At 44.2% G+C, this 13,287-nt stretch overlaps 1 protein-coding gene across 6 annotated transcripts in view; it reads right to left on the reverse strand.

Annotated features, from left to right (window-relative positions):
* Nucleotides 1-13,287, reverse strand: part of MYO3A (myosin IIIA) — a 2,295,212-nt gene that overhangs the window by 2,149,892 nt on the left and 132,033 nt on the right. For all 6 annotated transcript variants that reach the window (XM_069648154.1, XM_069648153.1, XM_069648152.1 and 3 more), the window contains exon 2: nt 5,468-5,594. The gene's annotated coding sequence lies outside the window, so the exon portion shown is untranslated. The remainder of the gene's footprint in view (nt 1-5,467; nt 5,595-13,287) is intronic.

Here is a 13,287-nt window from a genome sequence, read left to right on the forward strand (position 1 = left end):
CCATCCTAACACTCGTATCCACAATGTTCCAGCTCCTGTGGAAGTAGAGAATGATCAACTTGAATATGAAGTCAAGGCAATTTTGGACTCTAAAATTATGCGTAACAAGTTATTCTACTTAGTGGATTGGAAAGGGTACGGCCCTCAGGATAGGACATGGGAGCCCCTGGAAAATCTTCATGCCCCCAGATTGTTAAGGGCCTATCGCCGCAATAACCCAAGCAAACCTAGGAAGGGAAGCTCCAGCTTAGGAGGGGTTTTGGGGGGGCATACTGTCATGACCACAGAATTGTTCCACAGAATTTCCCTCAGGAGGTCTTGGGCTGCGGCGTACCATTCCTGGGCTAATAGCAGAAAGGTTACTGTGGCCAAATGTAATTCAGGCATTTCCGCATCACTCAATATGGCCGCCAGGGGGCCTTCCCTGAACGCTGCAGTGTAGTCTAGTGGTTTGGGCTCTGCAAGTATTTAAGCCCCTCCCCTTTGTTGTCTGGCGCTTCGCGTCTTCAGCTGTCAAAGCGGACGCTTACTGCTAGTCAACTCCTGACTAAAACTTCACAGACGTAGCATTCCTAGTTATCCCCGAATTGCAGTATTCCAATTGCATGGGTTCCGGATGAGTGTCTGAGCCTGGTTTTAACAATGGTTTTCTGGGGCGAACTACAACGGCTCGGCTGTCTTGACGAGCTTGATCTGTCCTTCGGTCTTGTAAACGGTGATCCAACTGTATGGTTAAGTAAATGAATTCTGTGATGTTTTCAGGCGGATTCACAACTTGAGCCAATACATCTTTCAACTCACTGCGCAGTCCACGATAAAATAATGTTGTTCTTTTTTCAGATGGCCAATTTGTTTCTGCCACCAGCCTCTTAAAGGTGGCCACATATGCAAGTAGTTCCTGATTGCCCTGCTTGAGCGACAGCAGTTAATTGTCCAACGCCTGTCCTTGAGTGTGCCGAGCAAATAGTTTTTCTAACTCTCGTTGGAATTCTGCAAAGTTCTATAACAATGGGTCGTCCCTATTTACCAGGGGAATAGACCAATCGGCCGCATATCCACCCAAATAAGACAAGACAAATGCTACCTTAGATTGGTCAGTGGGAAACACCCCGGGTCTACACAAGAAATGCAAACTGCACTGATTCAAGAAGACTGCAAATCTTTTAGGATCCCCTGTAAAACGCTCTGGGGTGCCAGAGGAATATTCCCAGGAATGACCACTTGGACTGGAACTGGGGACGATGTGGAGGTGGAAGCCTGTGGATTACTTTGGAGTAAGGGCACCTGTCCCGCTTGATTTTGAACAATTGACGAGCCAACTCCTCTGTCCGCTCTCTATTTATTCCCAATCCTCTTCTAAGGCACTGGTTTTGGACCGAGCTGCATGGACTTCAGCCCTTAGTTCTCCCAGGAGTTGGGTTAACTGATCTACCTCAGAAGTTCCCATCGTGTCCAGGCAGAGCACTTTTCGGTATGGCTTCGCGTTCTGAAGCGCTTACCTTGGGCTCTGCGGAACACCACTCCTTATAACCTCAACTACCCTTATCTGCGTGCGTGGTTTTCTCACTACCCTTTTCTTCTTTCAATAAGCAGAAAAATCAGTTGAATATGACAAAAACCAGTCAAAATGTGGATTCAGTGTAGGTGCTGTGAAACAGTCTTCTCACTAGTCAACCTCTCCCTCCCTACGGACTTTCCTTGCTCACCTCTATTTATGTTGTTATGGGCTATCCATCCCGCTTCTGTGCGGGGGTGCAAGTTCTGAAGAGGGGAACAGTTTCTTGCATGGGAAGGAGTGGGACTTTCTTGGGAAAAAAGGGGAGTGCAATTAAATACTGCCTAAATATAGCGGACAAGGAATTTTCCACACCTTACCAATCAACTCCACAGCCAGAATTCAAACAAACTAACCCTAAATACCTAAATGGTGAGAGGACAGATATTGAGTGAACAAATATAATCTTTCCCCGCTATGAAAACCTTCCTCATAACGCTATTCAATCACGAGATAAAAGCGAACTTACATTCCTCACAAGAAAGGCACGGATGCGTTAATGGAGCAAAAGTGTCAATGCCTTTAATGGCAACAGGTTACCATTATGTGCGTGTGGCGCTCTAAGCTAATGTGACCAAAAATAAATGTGACTGAAGTCAGGTGCCTCCTGTTCTCCCAGAACGGAATCTCCTCACGAGCAGTGCAAGTAAATGCGCGGCAAGAATCACTACACGCGCTCTGTGGGAAAACTATGCCGCACACTAGCTAATGCCACAATAAACACAACTCAACAGTGTTATAACATGTGCGATACTTGCAGTCTGTTGGAGATGACAGGAAACCTCTCCCAACTAACTCCCTCAGAGAAGCGCCAACTCTTGACAGAAAACACGCAACAGGATAAGGGCAGGAATATGACAGGAAACCGGGCTATGACAGAAGGGAACAATGAAAAATACAGGAATACTGCAATTCGGGGATAACTAGGAATGCTAGGTCTGTGAAGTTTTAGTCAGGAGTTGACTAGCGGTAAGCGTCCGCTTTGACAGCTGAAGACGCGAAGCGCCGGACAACAAAGGGGAGGGGCTTAAATACTAGCAGAGCCCAAACCACTAGACTACACTGCAGCATTCGGGGAAGGCCCCCTGGCGGCCATATTGAGTGATGCGGAAATGCCTGAATTACTTTTGGCCACAGTAACCTTTCTGCTATTAGACCAGGAATGGTACACCGCAGCCCAAGACCTCATGGGGGAAATTCTGTGGAACAATTCTGTGGTCATGACACCCAGGAAGAAGAAAGGGAGAATTGTGTTGCAGCAAGAATAAGTTGAATCGTGGAGCTGCATGGCGAGGTTGTCTGGCCTGGAGTCAAGTCTGAAGCAGCCAAGATCGGCTATCTATTTTGGAAAGGAGTGAACGTGCAAAGGATGAATCATCCCTTGTTAAGGTGCAAAGAAAGAACACCAAGAGTGGCAAGTTGTTTTAATTTAAGACATTTAAAAGCTCCAAAATGGACCAAATTGTGGTCTCCTGTCATGTGAGCCAATGATGAAAATAGAGACAAACATGGAGTCCTAGCACAACGATAGTGAGTGCCCACACTCCCATGTATTCCCAGAGACAAGGATACTTTGCAAGGCCAAGTTCAAAGACAATCTTCATGGCAGAAGGCATAGGTGATGAGAGATGCTGGGCTAATTGGGTGGGGAGGTACAATCAGGCCCATCTCTTTGCACCTGGGTGTTGGTTTACGTGCTGCTAAATGAACCGTATGTTTCAGACATGCACAAGCATGCCAACCAATTGTAGTGGTCCATATAATAAAGGACCTTCATGTTTAAAGACCAATATGAAACTGTGTATTTTGAAGATTACATGTTTTAGAGATAGGCATATATTGTCCACCTGACAGTGGGCAGCCAATTACAATCCTAGTTCCTATGTAATGTGTACTTAGATGTTCCCCTTAAGCCTATCCCTATCCCCAATAGGTTTTCCATTATTTGCCACATAGTAGGACGTCAAATCTGATTTATTTTGAGTATATAATAGTGTTTTTATGAAAAGATCGCTGAGAGAAATCGAACGTACGTCCGTTGATGTTTGTTGTAACAGTACTTTGCCATCTTCCTGAGTTGGTTTGGTTATTTGGACTCAGAGTTATTCTGTGAACCCAACCATTGCATGCACGTTCCTAAATGGTTATAAGCGCAGATGGTTAAGTGCAGTGTCAGTATTGGCTGAAAAAAGGTAGCAGAATACTGAAGCTTTAAGGGAAAAAAGAGTACCGAGTGGGCTACTACTGTGGCTTGCTCAAAGGAGCTGATGTAGGGTGGAGAAAGAACAAGGATAGTAGACATTACTTTGCATAGATACAGAACATTTAAGTCAGGTTTCAATGCACATTTAGGGGGGTGGCCTGAAGATGAGGGTGCCAGTCAGGTGGGGATGGAGATAGAAAAGCGCTGTCAGTTGCATGCAGAGGGATCAGTGTACATGGAGCAGAGCTGAAGTATGAGGAGACAATAATAAACTCATGATAATTGGCCACATTGTGCATGGGTTGGTCAATAACAGTGGTCAAAGAGGTTAGAGTCAAGCTAAATAAATGGGGGTTTTGAGAAGTTTGTGCAACCTCTGAAACAGATGCACTCTTACATTCAGTATAACCCACTAGAGTATCTACACTCTCACCTTTTAATTTGAAAATTAATGTATTTCATTCAGAAAAACACAAGTATTTTCAAGGTGTTGTTTCTGTGGTCTTGCTGAGGAGTATTGGAGATGATATAGCATCACCAAGAATTGTGTTGGGGACCTCTTGAAAGGTTTCAACTTGGAGAGGCTGTCATGTCACATAGGGATGTGGAGGCATTTTTAGTAAGTGAGCTGCAACGCTTTCTGGTCTAAGAAATGCAATATAGTTTCCTGCCCTTAAAATGCTAACAATTACTTCTAATGATGTTGCCATTGGTAGTTGTATCCCCTTGGCTGCATCTCCTATGTAGAACACTCTATTGCTTCACAGTTGGATTTACGCTTTATGAATCCCATACAAATATGTACAGTTCTGTGGGGGCAGCTGTTCAGATGCAGAGTGCCATCTGGAACATTCAGTACTCGAAGTAGGCTTCTATAATGCATGCCAAAAGCCATTCTGGTATGTGGGTGCGGGCACTGTTTAAGTTAGGGTTTGTCATTTCTTCTAGATCTAGCAGAGGGACAGTGTACTTTGTGGAAGAGTAATATTTTGCATTGCATTACGTATACCTAGGCATATATTGGCAAATATTTTCATACAGGATGGGAGTGGTGCTGGTGGTGAGGGTAGGGGTTCCTCGGACATTGCCTCACTAGAATAGTCACATCTATTTTCTACATTACATTACTTGGAATGCAAATGGCTTTAACCACTCTGGGAAAGGGATATTTTTGTATCTGATGACAAGGATTATTTTTCCAGTCACTTTTACCCATTAACATATTTGCTGGGGCCTCAGTCTAGGTGCGACACACTGTAGAATATGGTATTTGCATTGTTGTGTAACCAGTCCTTAAACTCTCAAATATGGGAGCAAAGGTAAAAGGACTAATAGCCTGAATTATTTTAATAAACTCTGCGAGCACTACCAAACCTCTGGACTGTTTGCGGAAAACCCAATCAATAAAAATAATTACCCTTCCATATTAAGTGTAATATACAGCATTCACAGTGTTGCACATGGATGACTCAGAATAAATTGTGCATACACAGGTATAACAGTGATACTTTTATATAATACTCTGTCCCCTCCTTAAAGGGCTAATACTCTGAGAAATACAAATATAGATCATGGAAGTATCAGTCTGACTAAAAACTGGGCCTATATAATAAAATGGATTACAAAGTCCAAGTATACAAATGAAACAAGTAATATTGCCTCAGTTCATGTGATATAAACAGCTCTGGATAAGAAATAATATGCCTTACAGTTAGTTGCTGAAAGCGAAGGATGAAATAGCTCAATGCCCACTCTCCTTGATCAAGCGCAGATTGAAGTTCATGGAGTAGCTTCAGTGATCTCAGATGGGATTCTCACCACTTGAGCTCCAGAACTCTAGATTTGAAGAAACATACAACATTTAAATACCAGTCTCTTTGATATTGAGGAATCAGAAGAGCAACTTATTACTTTGCAGTGTAGTATTCCCTATAAAAGTGTCCATTCCTCAGGTTGTTTTAATAAATGGAAATGCAGTTCCATCGTGCATAGTTCAGAAATCAGTCACCATATCACCTACTCCCTGGTGCCAAAAGGGAGTCATGAAATCCATTTAAAAACATATGGGAGACAGTGCAGGCAGCCCCATGTAAATATGAGCATTGTTAATATAGCTTATATAGCTGACACTGTGGGGGTGGTGTGTAAGCTCAAAAGACAAAAAAAAACAATTCAAACCCAATTTATATGAAAGTGCTGAGGATAAATGTGCATTTGCCTTGCAAACAAAGGTATTACTTAACTTCCACAAGCATAATCAAAAGTCTTGGCAGGCCTTCATTTATAGGAATCACCAAGAAATGTCATACCTTGCCCAAACAGGGTGTGTACTGAAGTCTATATTCCATTAGTGACACTATAAATCACTTGGCTGCAGCCTGTGCTTACAATGATTATCTCCCCTGGGCCAGAGAGAGAAAGAGTGTCTCTCTAATAATGTGACCTCAAGGCATGTTGAACAGTGCTTTCCTCACCAGGAAGTCCAGTCAAACTATGATCAGAACACTTTTGTAAAGCTAAGAATAACCCTTACCCCTTCACAACTGAAGTTGATTGGAATGAAGATATGAGGCAGGGGAGCCTCAGACACTTTCCTCCATATACAAACTTCTCAGAAACTGGTGAGTGCTGGTATAATGAGCAGGGTTAAGCTGGTGGCATAAAAAAAAGGTTTACAGCAACCTATTTTAAAAGTCATGTTTTTATTTTCTCTGAGAGTGTATATAAATTAATATAGTAATATAGTGGCTAACTTTCCAAGAAAGGATTGCCTTCAAAATCCTTTTACAAAAATGCCTCTCGAACACAGCGTCCGAGTACTTGGCCCAAATAATCATCAGATCCAACACTTTCAAACCTGTGAGGTCAATCCACGCTCACTGAATTGCACCTCCTAAATTCAAACGGGCCAGAGGAGGAGGTGCCAGTGCACTCAGTAGCTGCATCTCATTGGAACTTCCTTTTGCCCTAGCTAAGAGAGTAGATTCTCATTGGACATTCAGGAAAGCCCTAAAAACCTGGCTCTTCGCCTACACACTGACTTGTCTGAGCATGTAAACTTTGAGCTATGAGTATGGGACCGTTGCTTTACACTTTCCTGTTTGTCAAATGGTTTCTCCTTAAATGTATGCACCGTGTAACTGGTTCACAGGAGTGGTAAAGGCTCAGTGCCCAGACATGCTACTTGCAGGGAAGCATTGGGGCGAAGCTAGTGTGGTACATAAATATCAAGAAAGGATTGACAGAGTTGCTGCACTGGAGCAAGTAGAACCAATCTCCTGTCAACTACAACCTCCAATTTACAGTGTAATGCATGACAAAATGCTGTTCTCCATACTGGAGATGTGTGCCCATCAACAACAAGAACTCCAGTTTTGCCCTTAATAATATTCTGCATTCCGGAATGCAAAGAAACTCTTGGGCAATGATCTGCCTAAAGGTTCTGATTTTATGTATTGATATAGCACATAATGACCTGACGCCTTTCAACGTGCTGTATTACAGGACAGTGAACACAAACGAAACAGCATAAAAAAGGGAGGTGTTCAAACATTTGCAAAGGTCATGAAATGCTGGCCTGTGAATGTCTTACAGAGGTATGTTCCAGAGACTCGGAGCTTGAAAAGAATGACCCACTGCTCTTTCATTTTTAGAGAGAGTTATGAATGGCAAGCATGTATAGCTGGACCTTAGTAGCCTCTTTGGTTCATGCGACTGCCCTTCCTTTAAAAAATAGTCCACCTCCTACCGAGACATTCCTTAGTGGCCTAAAGTGAGCACTGTAACTAGAATGAAACACTTGACTGGCAGCCAGTGTCTTTTCCGTTGGACAGGAGAGATAGGAGCACGCAGTGGTGCATTTGTGATAATTCTCATGGAAGTATGTTGTAAAATCTGCAGGGAAGGAATTGACAACACAGAGCTGCGCACTGGCAAATATTGTCTTGCTGGAGCACTGCACAGTTCTGTGTATACTCGAGGCTCAACCTCCACTCCCCCCACACAAGTTTAGGAAGCTCTCTACACCCGACGGCTGCCTGTCTCCTGAATGCTCTACGTCTGGAGTGTCAATGCGAGCGACTTTACACTGCATCCGAAAGTCGTCCTTAGCTCACCAGTACAACCCAAACTCAAACAGTGAAACAGGACAAAGCTGTATATATGCCTCATGCTTTGCACACATTTTATGTCATGGTGACTATTCTGACAGAGGAAATGAGCACCACAAGAAGTGTGCATTGCATGCTCAGCAGTGGCGTGCCCAAACACTTTTGACTGTGGTGGCCCAAGTCAGGCACTGACTTATGCAGGGGTGGCATGAAATAGTAGCGCACACACACACACTGTATACATCACATCATAGTTTAGGATAATGGGGTGGCACATGTGGTGGCCAATCAGATCCCAGGGATAGCACGTGCCACCCTTTGTCACTCACTGGACTCGCCACTGATGCACAGAAGGAATGCATATTTGAATTACCGTCACAGGAATGTTTGATAAATTGGTGGTCATTCTTTCGTTCCCAAAATTCACTTTGTTTTTAAGCGACACAGCCAGCATCCTGCATCCTGCATTCAGGGCCCCCAAATTATATGACACCTGGGGTCGGTACTACCCCCAGTACTTTTTGTCCATCTCCAGCACTGAAAACCTGAAGCTTGACATGATGCCCTTTTTTCACTCAAAAAGAGAGTGGTACAATCGTCAATTTTGTGTCAAAATAGCAACAAGAGCAATGCTGGTACAGTTTGCTTCAGTCAAGAAGGGCTGCATTTGCCTTAGGAACCCTAAGATAATTTGGGGAACTGTGAGAAACCTGTAGGTGTCTCACTGACTAGTCCCTGGGGATCTGTCATCCAGATGGCCAGGACATGGAAATCACTCTTGGTTCCAGTTCCTGAGGGTGGAATAGTGAAGGAGGATCCCTGGATGAGGGGTTCTCGGGGAGTAGAAGTGGGACACTGACGTGTGAGATGCGGTACCCCTTACTTATAAACATCTTTTCCACAGTCTACCCCGAAGGATATTAAGAAACTCTATGTTAAGATGGATTTCTAAACTCTGACTTGCTGGGCAGAAGTTTAGATGGCCACCCTTGGTTTAGTGAAACAGGGGAACCTTCTGGACAAGCTAGACCAATCTAGGTAGCTTGGCAGGCAGTCAAGACTAAGTCTTAGGAGGGGTGAGATGATCGGAAGCCCTCAATGAGCACACACAGCAATTAACCACAAATTACTCTTAGATAAGTGTATATGAAAAATATCTATATATTTATTGTCAGCCGGAACAATAGACACAAGTAACTTTAGCAATGCTAAAACAGTTATCATACAAAATCCTTATACTATTCAATATGCATTACAATGGTAAAATCTAGCCACAACCTGTAAAGCGAGGGTTGAGTTAACACAGTTATAGCATTAGGCAATTCTTTGGAGTTCGTACCCTAACTTTTGAGTTCAACCCTAAGAAGAGTGGAGCCTCAAACGCACAATTGTGCAGGTGAAGCAGAAAGCGGTCTTCTTGGGAGGGCTGTAGCAAGTCAGGAAGGGGCTTGAGGCGATGAAGAATTGGTTCCCACTATTCGAGTAGGCCCTTCCCCTGACGGCAAAGCAGAGTTCAAAATGGCAAGAATAGCTAGGGAGCACAGGCTAACCCAGCCAAGTTTGAATACCTTTTAAGTGCGTTCACCACCACTAAAGGCATGGGAGGACAGGAAGTAGAGACGACACTGGCAAAATTCTCATTACTGGAAAAGGGTGGGGTGACCTCAGTATATATCATGGCAGCAGGTGGACAATGACAATCTAAGATGTAAGTTGACTTTGTTGTCTGCGGGGGCTGGCAAGTATTTATGAGATCAAGAGACTAACAGCAGGGACACCATTAGTGGTAAGGGACATGAAGAGTTTATTCTCAGCCATTCTTGGTAAGGTAGCTGACAATGTATGGAAAAGGGAAGGATATCCAGGAGTGACTGCACAAAACATGGCACACAATGGCGCACCATTCAATAACTGCCGAACGGCCTTCTGGCAGTCTCTAAGAGTGCAATACCCAGACACGTCAGGCATACGCGCGATCATGGCATGCAAAAGGCGTGAGGATGAAGACCCACTTCAATGCATAAAACAAATCAAATTCAAGAGGGATGGCGTCTCGAGATGCGAGAACTGTGGCACAAAACAGTACAGTTATTTCATCATTTATTATGTATGGGGTTACTTGAACAAGTGCAAAAACAGCCCAATACAGTAGTGCGAATGGAGGCTAAGCCGTAGTCAGAAATCCATCTAATTATAGAGCACTATTGTAGGCTAATGTAAGAGAATGCAAGAAAGAAGCATGAGGCGAGGAAACAAGAAGAAGCAAAGTTAGTGCAGTAGATATTACCTACGTATACAATGGAAGGGGCGATGGTGACGAGCAGAGAAGGAGTAGTTGCTCAGACAGTACAGAACCAACCACAAATGGCAGGCTGTGTTTGTGCTGGTAGAGAGACTCCCAGACCCCCCTTTCTTTTGCATATTAAGTAACTTTGGGTCTCACCATAAGTTACCAGTGGAATCCAGGCATGGACCCCTTGCTCACTGTTCTTAGAGAGGCACAGCTCCACCTCACTGATGATGCCCAACAAGGCTGAAACACGTGTATGGGGTTGCTGTTGGTATTCTTGTTCAGAGGAGAATTGCTTAGCATTTCGGTGCAGGACTGCCCCTGGGCAGGACAAAGACTGATATGCAGGTATATTTCTTCTCTGTGAAAAGGAAAGTGAGCTAAAGTCTTGGTTGAGACTCTCCCGGGGGCCATCCACCCAAGAACAGGTCAATGTGCTGTGTTCGTGCCAGTAGAGAGATTCCCAGAACCCCCATTGGTTTTCACATGGATCTAGGTAATATACAGATAACAAGCACCGTCATACAATACGTGGCCGACATTTTAATCCGAAGTAAATCAGAAAAACAGTGGTGAAATGCTTCAGTGTATTTGTTGACACAATTGGCAGAGAAACATTACAAAGTGGATATGGCAAAATTACAATATTGCCAAAGGAAAGTGCTATATTTAAGACAGTTGATATCATAAAAAGGGTGAAAAGTGACTCCAGAAAAAGCTGAGGGGATCAGTAGAATGGCATTGCCAATGACAGTGAGAGAAATACAGCAGCTTCTGGGCCTTTGCAATTATTGCCGAGCTTGGGTGTTTGACTATAGCACATATGCAAGAGCCTTGTTGAGTCAGCTTAGGGATGCACAGAGAGGGAATGGTAAGTTGGTATGGACAAATGAAATGACTGAACTATTTGAAGAACTGAAGAAAGCAATATGCACAGCACCAGTACTAGCGACCCTAGACTATCACAAGGAATTCTATTTGTTCTCGCACTCCAACAGAGTGGTGATGACTGTGGTACTCACCCAGAAGACTACCGTAGGGCACAAAACATTAGTTTATTATAGTGGCCGTTTAGACCCAGTGATAAGTGGTGTGGAATATATTGACGCACTCAACGGCATTGCCTTACATCACTGAGCTACCTGTGCGCAAAAAAAAGTAACCTGGCTGAGCTGCTCCTGTGCGCACCAGGGCCTCAAACCTGCTTTTGGCAGCAACAACAGAAAAATGGCTGCACCATTTTGCCTCACACACTTCGGGCAAAATGGAACAAGGGGACACACTGAAAAATATGCCAGTGTATTCTGAAACATATATGGAATCAAGTGAAAAGGAAAGCCTGCCATTGCTGCATATCAGTCTTTGTTCTGCCCTGGGGCAGCCAGCACCTAAATGCTAGGAAATTATTCTCTGAACAAAAGTACCAACAGCAATCCCAGACACGTGTTTCGGTCAAGCCGGGCCTCATCAGTGAGGTGAAGCTGTGCCTCTCTAAGAACAGTGAGCAAGGGATCCACATCTGGATTCCCCTGGTAACTTAAGGTGATACCCAAAGTTACGTAATATGCAAAACAAAGGGGGGTCTGGGAGTCTCTCTAGCAGCACGAACACAACCCATTGACCTGTTCTTGGGTGGATAGCCCCTCTGAGAGTCTCAACCAAGTCTTTAGCTCACTGTCCCTTTCACAGAGGCGAAATGTCCCTGCATATCAGTCTTTGTCCTGCCCAGGGGCAGTCCAGCACCGAAATTCTAGTCAATTAGGGTGAGACCCAAAGTTACTTAATATGCAAAACAAAGGGGTGTCTGGGAGTCTCTCTACCAGCACTAACACAGCCCACTGACCTGTTCTTGGCTGGCTAGCCCCTGGGAGATTGCCGTAGAGAGGCTTCCAGAACCCCGTTTGTATTGCATATTAAGTAACTTTGGGTCTCACCATAAGTTACCAGTGGAATCCAGGCATGGACCCCTTGCTCACTGTTCTTAGAGAGGCACAGCTCCACCTCACTGATGATGCCCAACAAGGCTGAAACACGTGTATGGGGTTGCTGTTGGTACTCTTGTTCAGAGGAGAATTGCCTAGCATTTCGGTGCAGGACTGCCCCTGGGCAGGACAAAGACTGATATGCAGGTATATTTCTTCTCTGTGAAAAGGAAAGTGAGCTAAAGTCTTGGTTGAGACCCTCCCGGGGGCCATCCACCCAAGAACAGGTCAATGTGCTGTGTTCGTGCCAGTAGAGAGATTCCCAGAACCCCCATTGGTTTTCATATGGATCTAGGTAATATACAGATAACAAGCACCGTCATACAATACGTGGCCGACATTTTAATCCGAAGTAAATCAGAAAAACAGTGGTGAAATGATTCAGTGTATTTGTTGACACAATTGGCAGAGAAAGATTACAAAGTGGATATGGCAAAATTACAATATAGCCAAAGGAAAGTGCTATATTTAAGACAGTTGATATCATAAAAAGGGTGAAAAGTGACTCCAGAAAAAGCTGAGGGGATCAGTAGAATGGCATTGCCAACAACAGTGAGAGAAATACAGCAGCTTCTGGGCCTTTGCAATTATTGCCGAGCTTGGGTGTTTGACTATAGCACATATGCAAGAGCCTTGTTGAGTCAGCTTAGGGATGCACAGAGAGGGAATGGTAAGTTGGTATGGACAAATGAAATGACTGAACTATTTGAAGAACTGAAGAAAGCAATATGCACAGCTCCAGTACTAGCGACCCTAGACTATCACAAGGAATTCTATTTGTTCTCGCACTCCAACAGAGTGGTGATGACTGTGGTACTCACCCAGAAGACTACCGTAGGGCACAAAACATTAGCTTATTATAGTGGACGTTTAGACCCAGTGATGAGTGGTGTGGAATATATTGACGCACTCAACGGCATTGCCTTACATCACTGAGCTACCTGTGCGCAAATAAAGTAACCTGGCTGAGCTGCTCCTGTGCGCACCAGGGCCTCAAACCTGCTTTTGGCAGCAACAACAGAAAAATGGCTGCACCATTTTGCCTCACACACTTCGGGCAAAATGGAACAAGGGGACACACTGAAAAATATGCCAGTGTATTCTGAAACATATATGGAATCAAGTGAAAAGGAAAGCCTGCCATTGCT

Source organism: Ambystoma mexicanum, chromosome 2q, assembly GCF_040938575.1.
Source record: "Ambystoma mexicanum isolate Mex_15411 chromosome 2q, UKY_AmexF1_1, whole genome shotgun sequence".
Taxonomy (NCBI): Eukaryota; Metazoa; Chordata; class Amphibia; order Caudata; family Ambystomatidae; genus Ambystoma; species Ambystoma mexicanum.